A 22,976-nucleotide genomic window follows, 5' to 3' on the forward strand; every position below is an offset into this window, starting at 1 on the left:
TTTATTTCCAAGATACCCTTGTCTATCCTTAACTCAGATGTGTCTGACATTTTTTAAATTTATCTCATTAAATTAAATTCATTAAATTGATTCAGAAGATTCTGAGCAATTTATACTCCTGCATTCAGTAATTGGGTGAAAATAATTCAGCAAAACAATAAACTGCTTCAGCTCCATTAGTCTTTGAATCTGCATCTAATTCAACGTTCCAGCTTACGCCAACAGCTTTCTGAAAGAGCCAGATCTTCAGTGCTAATCAGAAACCTTGTAGTGAAGGGGCAGTCCTTAAATCCAGGGTGATCCTATTCCAGAGGGGAAGGGCTATCACTCAGAAAACTCAATATTTGGATTTGGGTTGATAATCTTGCTTTGGCAGCGGAAGCCTTAATGTATCGTCTTGATCACATCAGGCAGGGAGATTCCACCTGAAGCAAGTGGACTTGGGGATAACCAGATTCTAAGCTACATAGGGCATTAAAAGAGTAACCTTAAATTACACCCTGAAGTTAACCAGCAGCTAGTGCAGCTTCCATATTAAAGGTGTCACATGGGCAAACCTAGGCAAACCCATAACTATTTGGGCTACAATGTTCTGAATCAGTTGCAATTTCTGAATATTTTATAGGAGTGGTTCCATGTAAAATGCAATAGTCCAGACATAAAATGACAAGGTGGCAATCGAGCAGCGTCTCCTGTTTCAGGAATGGTTACATCTGACACACAACAAGTAATTGTGCAAAAGCCTTCTTGGTCATGGCCTCCACCTGCTGTTCTAGTGGGAGCTGTGAGTCCAAGAAAGTCTCCAGACTGCAAGCAAGCTGCACCTGGACACAGTCCCATCTAGAGCTAAATATGAATTTGCTCCCGAATCAACCAGTCATTCTATCTTGCTGACGTTAAGCCTAGGTCTGTTTGAGACCAGTTAATAATTGTTCAAAATAGCTGTATCAAGGAATGGCTTCATAAAGTGGGAGTACATCACCACCTCCTTCAGAATCAGCAGCATCATCCCCTTGCCTTACCAGTCCCCTTGCTTGTACCCAGTCTCTGACACCTCTTTAGGGCTTTCACCAACCAAGGAGAGTGATGGTCCAATCCATAGGTCACAGACCTAATTACACAGAAAACATTGCCCATTTTTTCAGGATTGACAGGTTTAAATCAGTCTCAAATCACCTCACAACATGTTGCCTCTGTCATCTCAGCTGGACTTGGCCAGCCAGCAGCCAATTCTGAGCAAATGCAAGTGATTTTAAGTTCCTCTTATGCAAGTGGAAATTTGCACATTTAACTTCCTTCCTTCCTTCCTTCCTTCCTTCCTTCCTTCCTTCCTTCCTTCCTTCCTTCCTTCCTTCCTTCCTTCCTTCCTTCCTTCCTTTTATATAGCTGCCCATCTCAAACCAGTGACTCTTGGCAGCTAACATTCATAGAAACAATTAAACAATTAAAACAGTACAAAAAACGTTAAATAGTAGCCAAGAGATTTTAAAATCTGTAGGTGTCAACACAACCAGGAAATGGGGCCCTTCACACAAGGGACTCCAGGCCTGGGTGCATAGCCAGGTCTTCAAGGCCTTCCAAAAAACCAGGGTTAGGTCCATCCTACCTACTACCTACCTACCTATCTGATTTATATAGCTGCCTATCTCAAGTACAAAACTCTGGGTGGCTCAAACAAGTAAAATATATACAAACATTAAAATAAAACAAGAAATAAAACACAGCAGCCAAAGAATCATAAAAAGCCCTCAACATAGCAAAGAAACAGGCTCCATTCAACACCCAGGGCCCCAGGCTCAGACACAGTTTCAGGTCCTCAAAGCTGTACAAAAAGCCAGCAGGGTGGGGGCCAACCTAATCCAAGGACAATGATGCTCCAAATGGTATGTGCCATGGCAGAAAAGGCTCTTCTTCAGGGCCTGGCCAACCGACACTTCTTGGCTGATGGTACCTGCAACATGCCTCTCTTGCCAGATCAGACGGGATGAGTAAAAACAACTGTGAAGAGATGGTCCCGTAAGTAACCAACCCTGCCCTAAGCCATGTAAAGGTGACTATGAGCACCTGGAATTGCACCTGGAAACAAACTGGTAGCCAATGTAGCTCACGGAGCAGTGGTGTTGCATGTGCCAATTTTTTTTTTAATCCGTTCAGTTGTGTCCAATTCTTGGAGACTGCCTGGAAAAGGCCTTGCAGTTTTCTTGGCAAGGTTTTTCAGAAGTGGTTTGCCATTGCCTCCTTCCTAGGGCTGAGAGAGAGTGACTGGCCCAAGGTCACCCAGCTGGCTTTGTGCCCAAGGCAGGACTAGAACTCACAGTCTCCCGGTTTCTAGCCTGTTGCTTTAACCACTACACCACACTGGCTCTCATGTGCCAAATAACTGGCACCATTAACTGCCCACACCACTGCAATCTGTACCAGCTGTACTGGTCTAAGACCGTAATAAATTAAGAATGAATGAATCTGTACCAGCTGAAGCTTTATTCAAAGTATAAAGCTTGAAAAGTATTCAGAGGACATCCCCACATAAAGCATGTTTCAGTAGTCCAGATGGGAGGTCACGAGGACATTATTAAATTTACTGTATATGCTGCCTGACTCCCAGTGACAAGAGTAACAATTGTTTATAAGCTATCTTCTGGCTTGGCATTCCCCAACATGATCCAGATAACTCTGAAAAATGCTTCTGGTTGGCTATCCACAGATGCAATAAGAGCAGCAGACTTACCATTCGGTAGCACAAGCCTGAGCCTATGGTTTGGTGAAGCCCTGTTACCTGACTGCTGAGACAATGTCAGGGGCTAGAAGTGGGGATTGACCTCAATCTTCCAATTTCCCCTTCCCAAGAGTGGCTTACACCCTGTCTCCTACCATGTCTCCCTCAGCACATTGCTATCTTGACCTTTCCAACCTCCTTTCTATTCCTTCTGGCCCCCACTTCCTCAAGGCAACCCATGCAGATGCCTGTTTCACCCCACTTCCTCCAATTCCCAAGCTTTCATTCCATCCCAAAATATCCCATTCTTCTTGGGGCTGCTGTTGACCAAGTCACTCAGCAGCCACCTCATACATCCAACCATATCACTTTATACCTACAGATAGCACCTTCCCTTTCATGTATCCCTCCCTTCCAAATCACAATCTCATCAAAGTCAGGTTGGGGTGGACCTCCCAAACTCTCACTCCTGGAGGGGTGCATTCCATTTCTGCCCTTTACCTTTCATTTTGAGGGTGCTTCTCCCCAACAGCCCTCCAACTTCTTCCACAAGTCCAATGTCTTCCAGAGACCAGCTTCCAAGATCTCAAACACAATGTCAACTGCCTTCCAGCCCTTGCCCGCAGAACTGAGTTTGCTTGTAATGGTGTCTTCTTCCTGGCAAGCAAGCCAGTGCTATGGAACAATGCTTATAGAGCATTTGGCTTACATAATACATAAATAATTATATATGTCATATGCTGTATCTGAAAAACCATTCAAATTAAGCAATCAGAAATACAAGAGCACCACTTTAGTTTTTCAAGGTTAAGGGATCATGAGCAGAAAAAGATCTATGATACAAATTCTTTTTAGTCCCAGGGAATATTGGATGCTTGCATGCATGCATGCATGCAATAAATACATAAATAAATAAACAATGTTCTCTAATCATAGTGCTACATATTTCTGCTTTCTGGAAACATTATAAGTAGATGCAGCTGTTTATTTTTAGCAAACTTCAGGAGAAACAAATTTGTTCCATTCCATGGAACTGTTTTGTATCAGCAAAACAAGCTATGATACTGTCTGCAGTCGTTATAGGAGCAATGTGCTTTACTATTGTATTGGGGGGAATTAACCCATGCTCTAAAAGTTTGCCTTAAATTCTCCTCTCCCCTGTGTACAATGCAGCTTTGAAAGATGTGGCGTTTAAAATTAGATATGGGCTATCAATGCTGCCAGTCAGAATCATGCAGATAAACAAGCGTGAGCAGTTTCACTATTCATCTTACAATTCAGGAAGGAGTTGTTTGTATTTAAATAATCAGAACTGGTTAGTGATGTGCAATTCTTCAGAGTATAGCTGTGCGCTAGATATTGCAGCTTGGTGAAAGAGTGACCGCTAACAATTCAATACTGTAAAATTTTTTGCACAGGGCTTGTCTTAAGAAACCTGGTATTTTTTTCTTTTAAGAATCCGTAAGAATCAACTCACATCACTCCTATAAACTGAAGAATTTACATGGTTGATCTTAGTATCAATAATTTTTGGATTTACAGGGAAACCTCTTCCACACCCCATCTCTGATGGTTGCCCTTAAAAGCATATGTAATGCTAAATACTAGACACCTGTACCAATCTAGTAGGAATGGTACTGGAAAAAAAATGGGTGTTGTGTTGGGTCAGAATACATCAACCCCAGGCTACACCTGAAGCTCCACCATGTAGGAGTCTTAATGTAAGGGCATCATTTGAACGTGTGTGTTCAGAGCTTTGGGAAATGGGACAGGCAATGCACTAAGCCTCAAGGTGATTTGTTTGGTTTAGCTCACTGCAGTGTGTAAACCAAGCCTTGGGTTATTCCTGAACATGTTGTTTGAACCCAGCCAACACTATTTTATTCAATTGATCATGATTAAACAAACTATGGCTTGTACAAGGTGTGAACCCAGTCATTATTCCAAGTTATTCCATAATTCCAAGTTCCTATTTTTCTTTTTTCAGGCATTTGCCAACAAACTTAACTTATTCATCAGGGTTTGAGGATAGCTCAAGGTAACATAAAACGTTCCCTTATTCTCAAATTTAGCCAACTGTTTAATTTATTTTAAAGGAAATAAGCTGCCACTGATCGTTAATCATTTTTTAAAACACCATTTTTGGCACCCCTATAATATCATGAATTCTGTAAATTCTATATATCTTACAGACATTGGTATACCTGGTTTAAAAAAAAAAACTTTGCAAAGCTTGATTGGCAACCCATTAATTTGAGGATATAGCTATAGTAAATAATTGTATTTCAGTATTATTTCACCTAGTACCCTAATCATTTCTGTTTACTTTTGTATTCTGAAGATAACTTTTTTTGCTGTACATTTTATATCTTAACCTTGTACAACTGTGATATGCATTTATTCCACTGGATGGCACTGAAGGAAACTGGATCATGTATAGACATCACTCTGTGGGCATCACTCAAGAGGTTTCACTTCATTTACATTGCTGCCCAGCTATCAGGCAAATATTGCCTGATGTGTAATTCTGCTAGATTTATAATAATAAACATTGAAGTCATCTTCAAGCAGCTTGATTCCTGGTGACTTCATGGATCTATGTAGTTTTCTTGGCATCAGTACAGACATGGTTTAACCTTGCTTTCTTCTGAGATGCTTTTAGGTCTTCTCAGTCTACTCTGCAGGCTGGTATTTCTTGCAGGTCTCCCATTCAAATATTAACCAGCTATTACTCTATTTAGCTTCCAGTCCCAGAAAGGTCAGCCACAGGCTGCCACCTGCTGTACTGAAGAATAGGAGTATGATGTGATTGTGTGTCTCCAGTATATCAAAGTGTGTGTGTGCATACACACACACACACACACAAACTGTATGGGAATTAGTTCAGGCAACCAGCTGGATTCATATTTAAAGTTTTGTAGCATATGTGTAACATTGTACAGTAATTGTAGGCTGCAGTGTAAGCTCATATGTCTTTCAAAACCTTTGCCATTCATTCTGAAAGCTAGAATATACATTATTCTTGCCATGGGATGCTGTATGGGATGCATGTAGCAGCAACATGGTGAGTTCTTTCTTTCCCTGTCAGAGTAGCAAGGGACTCTCCTTATGTGCCATGGTAGGAGAGGGCATGCAAGGTTCTTTTCTCAGCTTTGCTGCTGTAATCCAGGCAACCCTTCACAGAGAGAAAATATCTACAAGTCAGAAAATGATTCAAACTGCTAGCACTACTCTCTTTCTCAGACTATCAGAGATGCCTTATTTTCCCCATCCTTCTAACCCCCTGATTTGTTGATTGATTGAGCTTTTTCAATACAAGTAGCAAAGGCACAGCACTTAGCACGGGTCTCCTGATGGGAGAAACAGCATTCAGTTTTGAAACAAACTGGTTGGGGAGGAAAATCAAATCTACGTCAAATATAAACATAAATCCTCCCCCCACAAACCATGTAAAATATAGGCCAGGTTCATTGGCTCGCAAATTTGGAACATTAATCAGGAGTCCCAAAACTGATATAACTCCTTTAATGCCTTTATTTGAAACCATTACGTGGGATGTTGAAATGGAAAGAGATCCATGTCCTTGGGTCTGCTGCTTCCAAGAATACTCCCAAATGTCTTTCTTATGGAAGCATGAAGGAGATCTATTACCATTCTTGCAACACCCCCCCCACCCCCAGTTGTAAACTAATGTAACAAATGAAAAACTAATAACAGCTGTTTCTGCCTTTTCTTTTGTCGACTCTCAGCATGTTTTAAAAGGATCTTTTTTTTCAAGGGAAATGGTTAATGTACAGAAAGGCACACTTCAGAAAATCCGATTCACGCAAAGGAAAATTTCTGTGAAAAGATTTTGTTGCAATGTGCTGCAATCAATAAAGAGAACATATGAAGCAGATGCTTTTTTAAAAATGTACAGTGCTTCCTCTTTACTGTAGCATCTGTCCCATGGATGTTCCATATTTATTTTTCTGGAAAATTATCCAACTCGAGAGCAAATTTTGGGAAGAGGTCTGACAAGAGTATTTCCTTTCCTTTATACAGTGCCTGAAAGTGGGAACATCCTTTCTATGAATACACGTCACAGGATACTAGAATCTAATCTTTTGATACTAGGATAAGAGACTTACTGGTGAGAGAAGCAAACTTTCTAAAAGATTTGGATCCCGTTTTTTGAAGAGAGAGAGCTTTTCTGGTGACCAAAAAGAAATTAATTCTTATGGCTACAGAATCAATAGTTGACAAGCCCTGACTTGTAACTGCATGGGCTGTGAAAATCAAGTAGACAAGTTCATGTGTGAATGAGATCCAATCTTCAAAATTGGGATTTCTGTACAATAATAGCTTTGGCATTTTAAATGGGGAGTGGGTGTGGAAATGGGAGGATCTAAGAATGTTTTCATGAGAATATGTGGATGTGGGCTTTGAACATGATTGATTTAAAAGTATCATAGAAGTCATATGACCATGTGCCATTTTCTCTATACATGATACTTCATAGTGGCCTGGTTCACACCTTGTAATAAGCCACGTTATTTTTAACTATGTTTTGGAATAGGCCTAGTCCACACGTTATACTAAGCATACTGGTGGGCTCGATATACCAAGGCAGAACCAAATGAACCACAGTTCTCTTTCACCATAGTTTAGACTGCCACTGACTAGAGTAAGCATCAACATGTAGTTTTGTTCTAAAACTGTGTTGCACCAACAGAGAAACATGTAAAATACAGAGCATTAATAAATAGTCCAACACTTTGTTGCAAATCATGATACTATTGGTATGGGTTTAAGATTATGTCAGTATCATAGACAAAAAATATTTGGAATCATGTTAGTGATTAAATCTTGGTAAACATTTGAAAATAGTTGCTAGCTTTAAAATTGCATCCATTTGGAGTTTTCTCATCTTTTCAAAGCAAATGCAATGGTATTTTTAGGAACAAAGCTTGCATTTTTGAGCAACGCTTTTGATATTTCGAAGAACCCTTTGTTTTTCATTATTTTTAAGCCTAACTATACAGTTGATGCACACCATGTATAATTATGTTTTGCAATCAAAAACTTAATTATCTACCTATATAGATTGGGTTCATATCAGTGATTAAAATGATCTTCTCTTGTATTTAATTACTCACAGGTACTATTTTCTCTCCTTTTTTCTTCTCAGTAAGAAATGGCCTACGACTATGGAGACATTCACTACTGCAGATTACTGCTGAAGCAGCCTGAAGCTGAAACTGCAGACGAAATCAAAAGCTTGATGCTTTGATAATGCTGTTTTACTGTGTTAGGAAAAGACTCTGTTGGCCAATCCTGTCTTTGTTGCACAGCGTTGCTTCTTTTCTTACTCTTCTAGTTATCCATGTAGCTTTCTTGACCATAACTGTATCAAGCAGCATTGCAGAATTCCCAGTGAAGCTCCACCTCCTTTTCCAAATGGGCGAAGCAATCTCTCCAGCTGAATCGATCGGTAGTATGGATTCCCCTTAGTCCTGCTATATGATGTTCCCCAAACTCTGCCACTCCAAATGGAAAATAGAAGAGCAAAGGTAGAAAGAATATCTGCTGGAAGTTTCTGTTCAAGCATGGCATAAAAATGGGGCAGAAATGCATTGAATGACCACAAGAAAGGAAAACTCAAATATCTTGAGTGTGCATGAGAAAGAGGCCCTGAGAGACAATAAAACTTGTAAAAACATTCATACTTTTAACCTGTGGCCTGATCTAGTAATTATCTGGGACAACTTGCTTCTCAGAACCATCCATAGACTTAGTATGGGAGCATAACTACTGTACATTAACATGGACCCTTGTGACTGTAGTCAATAGTAAGGTCTTAGAATGTCAGGTCTGGCTTAAATATTAGGTTTTGTTTTGTTTTTTTAAACTTAGAATGGATAATAAGATAATCCTTTCAAAATCTGAGGCCTTTGTCCCGTTACAGAAACCAACCATGGGGAAATCTTGTTGCAGAATGCACATTGCTACTCTAGATTGGGGTGTGGCTGTTGTGGTCAGAGGGCCTGTCCCCACTTTCACCCAACCATGGTACAATCATGTTGTCCTGGCAACATGGTTTTTTTTTTTCCATGTCCTTAGGGTGTTGCTTTCATCTCATCCGGCCCATTAATAAGATAGGCATAAGTTAACTTTAGTTGTAATGCTCTTACAGAAGTATTTTCTGTCTTTAAGCCAACAGCATTCAATGATTACTGCAAGGAGTATAAAAAACTTCTCTACACATTGATTCCAAAGCAAGGTCAGATGACCGGGAATGTGTGGGCTCAGAAAGACACTTATTGGCTCTTTTAGACTGATTCAGGTATGTTCACTCCCTCATCTGCTGCCATTCTGCTGTGGTCTGCCTAAAAAGTTGGAAAGGGAAGTACATGGAATGTAAAGGAAACTACTTGCATAGCATATCAATAAAATGGTGAAACAGACTATTTGGGGACGCTCCTCCATGCCCCCCCTCCTGAAGTACATTAATCTAGAAGCTGTCATTTGTTGCTTATATAGCGAAAGAAAACTAGTTGGAGTCATGTAAACCAAGACAATTGACAACCTATTGGGGATTCAATCTCTTCCTTATTATGTTATATCTTATTATTGTAAACGTCTCTTATCCTATCAAGGGCATAAACCTTCCATGATTTAAACTGAACTGTCCTATATTGATTGTAAAATCCTAGGCATATCATTAAAGGTGTTGGGGGGATACTCTTTATCAATGCTGAATATTGCTTTCTCCATACTGGAAACATAGTTTTTGTAAATATATGATTTTTATTATCTATTTTTATAAAATCCTTAGGGGAAAAATCAGTACTTGTTTTCATTATTTCTACAGGGATCAAATCTCCTTACCATTTCTCAATTAGGCTATAGATCTGGAGGTTTCCCAGATTGAAACTGGGGACCAGCCAGGAAGAGAATTTACAGTTAGTTTCAAGGGATTAGTCTTGCTTGAGGCAGCACTAAAATTACTAAAATGCTTAACTCATTTCCCAGGTGGAATTGTAGTTTGCATTCTGGAATGGGTTTGTGTTGGCAACCAGCTGCCAAAAAGAGGTGGGATTTTTCTCTTTGACTGCTTGCACCAATTTTTTGCACTTTCTCATTTTAATCTCTTACCTTTTATTTATTTGTTTGTTTATATATCAAATTTATTCCCCACCCATCTCACTCAGACTTTCAATAAAGTCTTTACTTTTCCAGGGGAATTTGGTAGAAAGTGACATTCCTACCTACCCAGCAGTCCAGGTAGGCCATTACAAAGTTTGCTTAAAAATCTTGCTTGGGTGAGAGTCTCCCAAATAGGATGGGCTCTGGTTGAATTGGGGGTCAAGGAGGATGGTGGGGGGGGAATACACTACTAAGACTTGGGCATATACTGTATGAATGAGGAAGAAGTGGAGTTTTATTTTACTGACTTAAATATGAATATACTACTTTTGTACATTTTTAATTGAGACTTTTCAAGACAGATTGCCAAAGTATGCTTCAATCAATTAATCAACTGATGTTATTGATTAATAAATGTTTCCACCATATCTCTAGAAGAATGCATGGATGGCAGAAACTATGTTAAATGGATGAAGAGACAACAGCAATGTTAATAATAATAATAATAATAATAATAATAATAATAATAATAATAATATTGACTGATAGTGGATGAGACAGAGATTTTATCAGAATAAATCAAAATTAGATCATGGCAAGTCAATAGAGAGGTGTGCAGCATAACGTACTGGAGCAAAGCAGGATCAGACTTTGACACCTATAGTACGTCATAAAAAATGACCATTAATAGCTTATCGATACTGAGATGGTGGTATCTCTTGTTCCATAAACTGTCTTCCTTGTGTTTGTTAGAAACAAGCAACAGAAGGGGTGGTTGTTAAAATAACAACTGAAAAACAAAGAAAATGAAGCTTGATTTTTTTTTCATCTGTTTTCTACAAACTTTCCAGATTATATCTTCAGCTAATCATTTTCCACTGTTTCTGCCAGGAAAAAATATGCAAGCATGAGTTGCTATTTGAAAAGGAGGTTGAAAGGAGAAAGTATGTTGTATGTGTTACCTCTACTTAACACAAATTTTAAAGAGACATAGTTACAACTGAGTAAAACAGAACACAGTTGATCTATGGCGTAGGAACTGCTTGTTCAGCATGTTGACACTGAATTGGAGAGTCATATCCAAATCAATAATGTCTTTTTCATACCACTTCTGACAACCTGACAAATGCCTCTTTTTTTTCCTTGTAAAAGCTCCAGTGGGTGACAGGCTGTGACTCACATGTCTTGGTTCAACACATTATGTTGAATCTTGGAGGCCTGACACTTGCAATTATTTCTTTCAGCAGTGATCCACTCTTGCTCTGCTTTTTCTGACTACAATGGCCTGGACTGAATATATTGAGGGTGGGGGTAAAGTTATTATTTCTTGTGTTATGAAAAAAACCCTGATACGGTATTTCATTCATTGTATGTCAGTGCATGCCATAAAAAAAACACCTAAATAAAAAGATACACACACACATGTAAACTGTCAGACATCATATGTACAAAGCCATTTTGAGAAAATGTGAAAATATTTTATTTTGAGTCTTATCTCTAACAGTTTGAGACAATTTCCTTTTTGGAACCAAACATTTCAGTGAGTAATTTAAAATAAGTAGAGAAGGCTATCATGGATGGCTTTATAGAAAGGTTGTGATGTGCACTCACAAGATCACTTGGGTTTGAGTCTTTATTCTAGCAGCATGAGAAATAGTTCTCTAGTATCTTCTGTGCTGCCAGAATAAAATAAGAAATAGACCTTACAGGTAGTCCTAGTTTAGCTACCCCAATTGGGACTGGCACCTTGGTCATTAACCGAAGTGGTTGCTACCTGAAACCACGACTGTGCTTATGATCTTACTTTAGCTTTCCTTTGCTTTACAGACTTGTGAAGGTTGTAAATGCAAGGATTGCTCATAAAGTTGCCTTTTCATCCCATCATAACTGCAGTCGCTAAACAAGGGGGTCACTGAACGAGGACTACCTGTATTCAGATTCAGCCATGCTCTTTGTAAAATCAGGTATGCCTGCTTGACTGAATTATCTGTGTTCTCATTTCCATATTGCAAAGGGTGCTAAATATATTCATATTTTGGTGGCAATTCTACAAGTCTTGGACACCCTAATATCTAAATTTCTAAAGCATTGCTACATCTTGAAAAAGCTGTAATATCTTTCTGTTTGAACTGGCTTTTAGCAGCTATAAGTATATTTCCATTCATGAATATTACACTGATCAGTCTCTAAGTTGGTCTGTTTCAGTTGGTCTGTTGCTTTGAACACAACTGGCTAAGCTGAGAAAATGGGGTTTGCACATGAATCTCACAGTCAGTGTAGTGTAGTGATTAAGTGTTGGACTAAAACTGGGAAGACCCAGGTGCAAGTCCACCCTCAGCCATGGAAGCTTACTGGGGAAAAAGGAGTTTAATATAATATTGCTAGATTCATTTTAAGCCTTTCTAAGTACTATATTTTAACACTGTGTACCTTCTGGGCAACATTAATCACCACCTGTTAATTTTTTTGTCAAAAAACCAAAACAAAATCTTGTAATATTAGTTTGAAACCAAATAGATCACATTGCTCCTGCTCTCTTGAGAACTGATAACTTCTTTCTGCCCAAAGAATCATTACAAAGCTTTCCCTCTGTCTACATGCCTAGTAATTTTTCTTAATAACTGGAAGGATGTAAAATGTTTTGATTTGAAATGCTGTCAAACTCAGAGCATATCTGGTTAGATTGAAACAGCTTCAGAACATTTCTGGTGAGGTCAGAACAGCCTTTGCACATTTGAAAAGTTTTGAATTTGAAATATTTTGCACACCTCAGTTAATAAGCTATTTGACCAGATTTGGATTGTCTGGGATTTGCTGTAATGATGTTAGCCCTTTGAGGTAGACCAGATTAGGAAAACAAAGTCATCCATGCTAATAGTACTTTTATTATTAGGCTATAGTAACAGAATCTTGTAAGTCTCAATGCACTTCCTCCCTCCCCTGCTTTATCATTGTGAGAACTAGGGAGGGTCAAGTCTGAGATGCTTATTCAGGTTACAGTTCTGGCTCAGACTCAGATTTCTTTTATCTGACCATTATCTTGGTTGCAGCTCTTCCTCCTGTTCCTCCAGGTTATTCCTTCTGCCTGTTACAAGTAAGTAGGGGTGAGGCAGCACTGTTGGAGTGGCTAGGCAGACAGCCTCAGATACTGTATTATTTATTTCATAGGCCAAACAACGATACAACCCCACTGTTTTAGAGGAGAAAAAATACAGGGGATAAAATACCTTTGCTCAAATAAATTGTGGATTTTTATGTTCTATTTTCTCCATTGTTTACTGCCAATATAGGATTTCAAGCAAATTTCAGTTTTGCAAAGGGTTACATTGCTTCTGTGCTATTTTGTATATATCATAGGGAAAAACCAAGGAAGGAACACTGCTTGTTGGGAAAGATGAACTCTAGCACTAAATTAACTATGCTGGCCACTGCAGTAAAAGGTATTTAACCTTCGCTGTTATGTAAAATGAAACAGATCCAAAAACTGCTAGTAGAAGTCCTGATATGGAACCGTGCAACTTGCCATGATTTTTCTACATGGTGAGCACTCCTGAAAATTTCCCTTGCAAATCTGGAACACAAGCAATGTTTGTGTGTGTCTGTCTGTCTGTCTGTCTGTCTGTCTGTCTGTCTGTCTATCTATCTATCTATCTATCTATCTATCTATCTATCTATCTCCATCCATCCACCCACCCACCCACCCATCCATCCATCCATCCATCCATCCATCCATCCATCCATCCTCTAACAATTTTCAGAGAATAAAGTACATTTCATGATGATGATAATGGACAGGCTCTGGGAAACCATGTGAGGGAGAGGGAAAGATACATATTTGTGATCAGTAAAGGCAATGGCAAATTCAGGTAGAACAGAATTGAACTTCGGAGTTTTTTTTTAAAGCAAAACAATTTGATTAGTTGTTAGCTCTCTTCCCAGTGCTATATCCCAAAAGCAAGACAGTTCCATATAACATTCTCTTTGGTCCTAAGAATGCTTGCTGAGGGCAAATGTTGAGTGAGATGGATGGAAGTAAATGAAGTAAGATTTAATATAGATAAACGTAAGGCAATACACCTGGGAAAAAATAATAGTCATCATTGATGCAAAAGTGGGACACTGTTGTTTAGAAAATAGTGATATAGGGAAGGCCTGGAAGCCATGTGAATAATTAATTGTTGCCAATTTGAATAGTAGCCAGATTTCAGAGATGTAGAGAGTAGGTTTGATTTTATGCATTTGTCTAAGAAAGTATAGAGCAGACACACTTGAATAATACTACTACTGTGTCAACAGAAATAGGGAAAGAATTGTAAGAATTATGTTTTGCCACAGAAGATTCTCCATATGCATATGTATGATTTATTAATTTGCAACTGCTGCTAATTTATTCCTGTATGCCTACCAGTTTGCAGAATGCTGTAAATGGTCCTGCTTATTCAATGCATAATTCAAGACAAATCTCAATAAAGAAATGGCACACAAGTACATCTAAGAAGTGACATGTAGAGTTACATCAGGCCTAAGGCGTTTTCTTCCCTTGTCATTATTATATATTTACACACGCACACACACACACACACACACGTTCATGACTTGTGTAATGAGGAACCGCTGTAGCACTGAATCAAAGTATTTATTGTATCTCCACCAGCACTCATCAGAACTTGACAGATTATCTTCATGTCTATATATAAAAGCCTCCACACACTGTAAGAATTGAACATATCTAAGGGTTCGTAGTTAAAAGTTACAGTCAGAAGTCTAGACATGCACTTTCTGTGTGTTGCAAGATGATGATAATGTACTGATGATCACTTTCAGTCTGGTACCAAGAATAATTTTGAGGAATTTATAAATTAAAGGTTAGGACTGGCATGAGAAAAAAGAATTATACTGCTCTTGAGCCACTATTTTCTACTAGCTGCTTAAAACATTGCTTACAAAACAAGCAAATAATGGGGAAACGTCGATTTTCCCATTTGATTGGCATGTGTATTCAGGGCTCTGTCCACTTTCTCCAATCCAGCACCTTTTGGATATGCTGGATTCCAACTTCACTGATTTTCAACATATTCAGAAGGCAACAGTTTGGGAGGGCTACATTGCTCTTTGTTTAGACCTGACCCCAGCTGGCATCCCCAGCTAGGAGGCTTCTGGCTGGGATGACAGGAATTGTAACCCACAATATCTGGTCAGCACTAGATTGGGGAAACCTGCACTTAAGTTAGGCTGTTTTGCATCCCATGGAGCTTTTCTACCCAACCAGCACTTTTGCAGGAGGGAAAGAAGTATGGCTTTGTATGATCTGCGCTACCCACATGTGGTATTCATATACATATGTTTGTGGAAAGCACACATTAAACTATATGGTGTGGGAAGCATGAAACTCACCAAGGGATGCTTCTACACAGACTCATTGTGCCAGTTCAGAATCAGCTTTCAGCCCCAGCATTCCCATGATGATGTATGTGACTGACAGCTGAATTATTTTTCTTCCTTATCTTATTTGAAACAATGGTCTTTTTTATTTTTTCAATGTTGCAGGTCTGCAGAGCTTGTGGGTAGCTCATTTGCCCACTGGTGGGAATTTTGGTTACACCCTGCCTCCTGGATCTGAGTTCCTAGTGCCTCTTGTTCCTAGTGTCTGTCTGTAGCCATTGTTTAAAATATATTTTCCCCTCTTCAGCCACCGTAGCGGCTGCTTACGAAAATGCCAGGGATGCTCTTCTTTTCTCTTAATGGCTTGCAAGAGACTTTTAAATGCCAGAGGAAGTTGGATTTGCAGGTTTTCCTCATAGCAATCACTGAATGTATGTTTTGCCAAGGGTTTTATTACGGCGGTATGGAACAGCTCTTGGTTATTCTAATGCCACATTCCACAATTGGGTGCCTTTATAATGCTCTGTGGGAATGACCTTGGGACTCAGGAGGAAGAGCTGCAAGCTAGACAACTGTCATGCAGAAGGTATCTCAGCCCACAGAAGGAAAAGGGGTGTGGGAAGTTTCTCAGAAGGGATCCCCCTCATTTCTGGAAAGTAAAGGTAAAGGAGGGGATAAGTGCTTTCAGACTTGCAAGATTCTGTTACTGTTACTTTACGATAAGGGTAGTGTTAGTACTCATGATTTGTGCTTCTTGTCTAGATTACCTTGAAGGGCTGATAGCCTTCCACATGTGTTGTGATTCAACTGCTATGATGCCATCAACATTGCCAATATTGGGTTGCAAACTGTAGTTCAGTATATCTGAAAAATGCCAGGTGGGGTAGGCGATGGTTACAAATTTGCATAGAAACACCAATAATGTTGCTTTGGAAAGCAATATTATTTTGCACAGGTACATTCTAACCAAACTTGTCATGTTTTGACATGATTTTATGTTCACTTTTTGTTAGTTGTGCCTTTACGCTACGAAATATGAAAATGTGTGTCAAACAAAGTAGAGTTTATGAAATTTTGAAGTATTTTGATAGAGCTGTGTGAAATTACTAACAAATGAACAATTTTCAGCAAAAATGCGACTCTTCTATATAAACAAGAGAAATGATACAGTTTTTGTTCAGCTGCTTCCAACTGTGTCTCTCTAAATCTTTTGAGGGATCAGAAACCCTGGGTGAACAATTCTCTAGTTCTGTCTTCCCTCATTTTTAGTATTCTTTGGCATGGAAGAAGATAAACACACTTAACATTAGGATATACAGTATTAATTATATCTGAGCATTGTAGCACTGAGCAACTAGTGTCTCTGGCATAAGTCTGTCCTGCACCATGGCTGTTCAGAAGACAAAAGATGGAGATGTGAGGGAATCAGATGAAGGAACATACGTTGATGATGACCCTGGTATTAGAGCAAAAGGCAAGTTTCTCAGAGATGCTACAGACAGAAAGGATATCAAAGGATATATAATCACTGTGCAGACAATGGAACTAGTATTTTTAAAAGCTCTTATAATGGCATTTTCTATTAAAATCTAAAATACTGTAGATAACACTAATTGAAAAAATATGTCAGCAAATCTTAAGACCACTACATTTTCATTATTAATAAAACACAATGGCAACTCTTTTCTTTGTTAATTATGGTCACTTGATTATACACAAGTAAACTTATAAGTTAAATTCATTTACTTTTTGTATAGAAGTCACCACAGCTGGTTAATTTATGGTTGTCCACCCCAAATCTCAGTTTAATAAAGTCAGAAGAAAGAGGGATTTTATCTCAAGCCTGTTTGTCATCTGTGAAAGCAAAAATCAGACTTTCAAGAAAATGATGTTCTAATTGAAGACAATAAAACAGGTTTTATGCCTTATTGTAGGATCTCCTGCTCTGTGTAAAAAGCATCTAGAGCCATTTTGAAGCATAGTTGTAGACTTATAAATTGAGGTCACTATAATGCTGCAATTAAAGACAAATATAGTTGTTTGCATTTCAGCCAGATACTGCTATTTTGTGTTTTAGTTTGGCTATTAATTGTGCATGTGATCTTTGGGAATATATTGTAGATACCTTAGATAATGCTCCTTTTACATAGGGTTAAAAGAGATACAGTTAAAAATGATAGAATACTTTTCCATGACAAATATCCTAGCTTTGTCTTAACTATTACCAGAGGATAATGACCAATTTGGATAAATAGAGTCTATCATCCAGCCCTTCAGCAAAGGTTTGTTACCTTGTCGTGGTGCTGGAGCTTGAGCACCTCAATGATGCCATGAGCTAAACCGTGAAGGGCCACCCAAGACGGGAAGGTCATGACAGAGAGGTCAGACTAAATGTGATCCCTGGGGAAGGTAATGGCAACCCACCCCAGTATTCTTGCCAGGAAAATTAAATGGATCAGTACAACCAGAGATATGTCGGTATACCATCGGAAGATGAGAGCCCCAGGTCAGAAGATGGTCAAAATGCTACTGGGGAGGAAGAGAGGGTGAGTTCAACTAGCCCCAGACATGATGACGCAGCTAGCTCAAAGCTGAAAGGATGGCTAGCGGCCGATGGTGCTGGTGGTGAACGGCGAATCCGATGTTCTAAGGATCAACACACCATTGGAACCTGGAATGTAAGATCTATGAGCCAGGGCAAATTGGATGTGGTTATTGGTGAGATGTCAAGATTAAAGATAGACATTTTGGGCGTCAGCGAACTGAAATGGACTGGAATGGGCCACTTCACATCAAATGACCACCAGATCTACTACTGTGGACAAGAGGACCACAGAAGAAATGGAGTAGCCTTCATCATTAATAGTAAAGTGGCTAAAGCAGTGCTTGGATACAATTCAAAAAACGATAGAATGATCTCAATTCAAATTCAGGGCAAGCCATCTAACATCACAGTGATCCAAATATACGCCCCAACCACAGATGCTGAAGAAGCTGAAGTAGAGCAGTTCTATGAGGATCTGCAGCACCTACTGGACAACACGCCTAAAAGAGATGTTATCTTCATCACAGGAAACTGGAATGCTAAGGTAGGCAGTCAAGCGACACCTGGAATTACAGGTAAGCGTGGCCTGGGAGAACAAAATGAAGCAGGACATAGGCTGATAGAATTTTGCCAAGACAACTCACTCTGCATAACAAACACTCTCTTCCAACAACCTAAGAGACGGCTTTATACATGGACTTCCCCAGATGGACAACACCGAAATCAGATTGACTACATCCTTTGCAGCCAAAGTGGCGGACATCTATACAGTTGTAAAAATAAGACCTGGAGCTGACTGTAGTTCAGATCACAAACTTCTTCTTGCACAATTTAGGATCAGACTAAAGAGATTAGGGAAGACCCACAGATCAGCTAGATATGAGCTCACTAATATTCCTAAGGAATATGCAGTGGAGGTGAAGAATAGATTTAAGGGACTGGACTTAGTAGATAGGGTCCCAGAAGAACTATGGACAGAAGTTCGCAACATTGTTCAGGAGGCAGCAACAAAATACATCCCAAGTAAGAGAAAACCAAGAAGGCAAAATGGCTGTCTGCTGAGACACTAGAAGTAGCCCAAGAAAGAAGGAAAGCAAAAGGCAACAGTGATAGGGGGAGATATGCCCAATTAAATGCAAAATTCCAGAGGTTAGCCAGAAGACATAAGGAATTATTTTTAAACAAGCAATGCACGGAAGTGGAAGAAGACAATAGAATAGGAGGGACAAGAGACCTCTTCCAGAAAATTAGAAACATTGGAGGTAAATTCCAGGCAAAAATGGGTATGATCAAAAACAAAGATGGCAAGGACCTAACGGAAGAAGAAGAGATCAAGAAAAGGTGGCAAGAATATACGGAAGGCCTGTATAGGAAGGATAACAATATTGGGGATAGCTCTGAAGGTGTGGTCAGTGAGCTAGAGCCAGACATCCTGAAGAGTGAGGTTGAGTGGGCCTTAAGAAGCATTGCTAATAACAAGGCAGCAGGAGATGACGGCATCCCAGCTGAACTGTTCAAAATCTTGGAAGATGATGCTGTCAAGGTAATGCATGCTATATGCCAGCAAATTTGGAAAACACAAGAATGGCCATCAGACTGGAAAAAATCAACTTATATCCTCATACCAAAAAAGGGAAACACTAAAGAATGTTCAAACTATTGAACAGTGGCACTCATTTCACATGCCAGTAAGGTAATGCTCAAGATCCTGCAAGGTAGACTTCAGCAATTCATGGAGCGAGAATTGCCAGATGCACAAGCTGGGTTTAGAAAAGGCAGAGGAACTAGGGACCAAATTGCCAATATCCGCTGGATAATGGAAAAAGCCAGGGAGTTTCAGAAAAACATCTATTTCTGTTTTATTGACTATTCTAAAGCCTTTGACTGTGTGGACCATAACAAATTGTGGCAAGTTCTTAGCGGTATGGGGATACCAAGTCATCTTGTCTGCCTCCTGAAGAATCTGTATAACGACCAAGTAGCAACAGTAAGAACAGACCACGGAATAACTGACTGGTTTAAGATTGGGAAAGGAGTACGGCAGGGCTGTATACTCTCACCCTACCTATTCAACTTGTATGCAGAACACATCATGTGACATGCTGGGCTTGAGGAATCCAAGGCTGGAGTTAAAATCGCTGGAAGAAACATTAACAATCTCAGATATGCAGATGATACCACTTTGATGGCTGAAAGTGAAGAGGAACTGAGGAGCCTTATGATGAAGGTGAAAGAAGAAATTGCAAAAGCTGGTTTGCAGCTAAACCTCAAAAAAACCAAGATTATGGCAACCAGCTTGATTGATAACTGGCAAATAGAGGGAGAAAATATAGAGGCAGTGAAAGACTTTGTATTTCTAGGTGCGAAGATTACTGCAGATGCTGACTGCAGTCAGGAAATCAGAAGACGCTTAATCCTTGGGAGAAGAGCAATGACCAATCTCGATAAAATAGTTAAGAGCAGAGACATCACACTGACAACAAAGGTCCGCATAGTTAAAGCAATGGTGTTCCCCGTAGTAACATATGGCTGCGAGAGCTGGACCATAAGGAAGGCTGAGCGAAGGAAGATAGATGCTTTTGAACTGTGGTGTTGGAGGAAAATTCTGAGAGTGCCTTGGACTGCAAGAAGATCAAACCAGTCCATCCTCCAGGAAATCAAGCCAGACTGCTCACTTGAGGGAATGATATTAAAGGCAAAACTGAAATACTTTGGCCACATAATGAGAAGACAGGACACCCTGGAGACGATGCTGATGCTAGGGAGAGTGGAAGGCAAAAGGAAGAGGGGCCGACCAAGGGTAAGGTGGATGGATGATATTCTAGAGGTGATGGACCCGTCCCTGGGGGAGCTGGGGGTGTTGATGACCGACAGGAAGCTCTGGCGTGGCCTGTTCCATGAAGTCACAAAGAATCGGAAGCGACTAAACGAATAAACAACAAATCATCCATCCATCTAATTTCCTAATATGCACAGTGATATTGCATCTCTCAGTCTTTTTATCCAGATAAGGTAACTTTTATATATTTATTCCATCTGGGCTGGTTGGTCAGTATCCTACAATAGCTACAAGACTAGTACAGTTAAGGTGAAGATGCATACTTTAGATGGAAGAAATTGGGGTACTATTAAATATTGTGTAAATATTAAATATTGTTGGGGTACTATTAAATATTGTGACAGACCCATAGAGGTTGAGCAATGCATTCACCAACTACAACATGCTATCTGGTGTAGTCCCTTAGCACCACTAAGGGAAAACTCTAGACAGAATGGTGCAGCATCCATTCCTTTTCTTTTACCATGGCCAGTGAATATTCAATTGTTGGGAAGCACCAGATTTCTCTTCCCTAACTCTTATAATCCAGATACTGCAATCAGTGGCTCAGAGTACTGCAAAAATCTGAGTTGAAATTCAACTCTAAGGAGATGGATTTCTTTCCAATGTTGCATATTGCACATTTTTAGTGGCTATTCAGCATACTGCATGTGACATGTATGGTAATATATACAATTAGAGCAAATGTGTTTAAATTTTAAAAGTCCAGAGATGTAAATAGAAGGTGGAGTAATTGGGAAGAAGTCCATAAGGATGAAATGAAAATAAGCAACCTCCGTAGGATGGTAATCAAGAGTGGTTGTGGTTGGAGTTGGAGGACCTCCTAGTTTCAAATGTTTCTCTTGAAAGGTAATACCACTTCCTTGGCTCAGTTTGTTTGCCACAATTGATATTCTGAGTCAGTTCAAAAGTTATATTTATACATTTTTCAGGCTCCACAGAATTAATTTCAGTGGAAATTGTGGAGTCCAGAAAAGAAACAAGTTCAAAAGATTTGATGAAATTGCTCATAAGTACTCTTCCTTACACTTTGTAACATAAAGAAATGAGAAGTAAAGTTTGGCATGATCTGTTGCCACAATCTGATGCTTTTACAGCAAAGCTGTTTTAAATCTTGAAAAAAAAATACTGAAAATTATTGTCACAAACTGTGATAGTACCAAATGCCTTTATGCTTCCTTGGTATAATCCTGAAAGGCCATAATATGGGACTTATTTTTCCCCATTCAATTGCTGGAATGAAGTACGCTCATTTCAATGAATCACTTTTCATGCAAATCTGGAAATTTTGCAATAAATGGCCAGGGTTTATGAACAATATGAAAAGGAAAGGTTGCAGTGAAGTGATCTCATTAATCATCTTTTGGCACAGCTACCATTACATATTAGGATTTCCATAAAGAGACCAGGCTGACTGATTGTTGTGGAATTCCAACCATGTGTGAACTGTATTGGTGAGATTTAGATGATAAGGACATTATTTTGTCTTGAAGGATCTTGTTAGTCAATAAGCCTGTCATAGACATAGAAACAGAATTCCCGCAATCTTTCAACCAAGACATTATATTCTTAGCCATATACAGTCTAGTATTTGTAATGCTAGTGTTAGTTTTAACAAGTTTGTGTCCTCCTGCATCTTTATAAGAACAGATATCATTGTAATGACTAGAATGCTCGAGCATTCACTCAAGGACAGCCCAGAGACTTTAGGCTCAGTTAACTGTTTAATGAAGTGATGTGTCTGATACAAGGAAAAAGTTGCGAATGGCGGTTCCCGCACGTTCTACAGTTTAAAATGGCAAAAGTTTCCAACTCCCCCCCCCACTCCCCGCATAGGCATGCACCCCCTCCCTGGTACCAGCAGATGGCTTGAACGGTTTCTGCCCATTGACCTTGGGCAAGGGGCATCTAACCCAAACAATATAATTCACACTCCAATCTGTCTCCCCCTCCCTGCTGGCGACTCGCAGTCTGCTGACACGGGTTTCTGGGTTTCTTCAAAATGGAAGCGAGTTCGATCAGATGTTTTGTTAACATTTGGTCGAGGAGTCTGACAATCATTCTACCTTCTTTCCAGGAAAATGGTGGCCAGAAACAGCTCAGCTCAAGGCTTTGATAAGGTGATCCCTCTGCTTTTAGGTCTCCTGGTCAGCATAAGTAGGATTTCAAGCTAATAACGAAGTAAGGAGTAGAGTAGTAAGTGCTACCTGCCTGTTCCTTCCAGTCTCCTGGTACGCTGTTTACTCTCACTTACTAAAAAAGAATGTTATTACCCCATAACAGACAAGTAATTAGTAATCAACAAGAACTGCAGTGGTGGCATCATCACTTGTTGTCCCATTAATATTTTTTAAAAATCTAGCTTT

This window comes from Candoia aspera, chromosome 8 (genome assembly GCF_035149785.1).
Source record: "Candoia aspera isolate rCanAsp1 chromosome 8, rCanAsp1.hap2, whole genome shotgun sequence".
Taxonomy (NCBI): domain Eukaryota; kingdom Metazoa; phylum Chordata; class Lepidosauria; order Squamata; family Boidae; genus Candoia; species Candoia aspera.